Source organism: Chiloscyllium plagiosum, unplaced genomic scaffold (assembly GCF_037043375.1).
Source record: "Chiloscyllium plagiosum isolate Xiang-an unplaced genomic scaffold, Cpla_swu_hap1 HiC_scaffold_27, whole genome shotgun sequence".
Taxonomy (NCBI): domain Eukaryota; kingdom Metazoa; phylum Chordata; class Chondrichthyes; order Orectolobiformes; family Hemiscylliidae; genus Chiloscyllium; species Chiloscyllium plagiosum.
The window spans coordinates 59,719,319-59,720,125 of NW_028270165.1; the positions used below are offsets into that span (position 1 = coordinate 59,719,319).

Below are 807 nucleotides of genomic sequence, written 5' to 3' on the forward strand. Positions count from 1 at the left end.
CAATAATACAGAGTCTCAAACCAACAGCCCTTCCAACGATCCAAACCAAACTTTGTTGTCCGCCACAGTGATGACACTGTTGTCATCAAAAAATGAAGTAAATTAGAGGAAACCTACAACACCATCAACAATATCCTTACTGGCATAAAATTCACAAAAGAGGAGAACAACAACAAAGTGCCATTTCTAGATGTCACAGTAGAGCGAACAGTCAATGGTAAATTCAAAACAGCGTCTACAGGAAAACAACGCACACGAACCAAGTACTTAGCTACAGAAGCAATGATCCCTACACATACAAACAAGCCTGAATCAGGACACTATTTCAACGAGGCACGACACACTGCAGTAGCCAGTAACGACGAAGACCAATAAGGAACTGTACAGCGCATTTAAGGAGAATGGGTAGGTGAAAGATCCACTGAGAAATACTTCCCTGACCGGGAATCGAACCCGGGCCGCAGCGGTGAAAGCACCGAATCCTAACCACTAGACCACCAGGGAAACAGCAGTGCTCCTTCACAGCTCTAATGTAAATTGCTTCCCTGCCCGGAAATCGAACCTGGGCCACGATCGGGAGAAGGCTTCCACCAATGTCATTGCTTGTATCCATTGCTCCCGATGCGGTCTCCTCTACATTGGGGAGACTGGAGACTCCTCGCAGACTCGACGGGCCCAATGGCCTAACTTCTGCTCCGATGGTCTTGCGGTCTGAGGTTTATTTGGATAATTTCATTGGCAATGTGCAGTCCCTGGCTCAATGAGCAGCAGTGCCCCCGCTGGTGCTTCCGCAAGTTGCAAGCAAAC

The 807-nt window shown here is 47.8% G+C and overlaps 1 non-coding gene across 1 annotated transcript; it reads right to left on the reverse strand.

Moving 5' to 3' along the window:
• Positions 1 to 432: 432 nt before the first annotated feature.
• On the reverse strand, positions 433 to 504 carry trnae-uuc (transfer RNA glutamic acid (anticodon UUC)). The gene has a single exon. It is a non-coding gene; the product is annotated as a tRNA-Glu (tRNA).
• Positions 505 to 807: the final 303 nt, after the last annotated feature.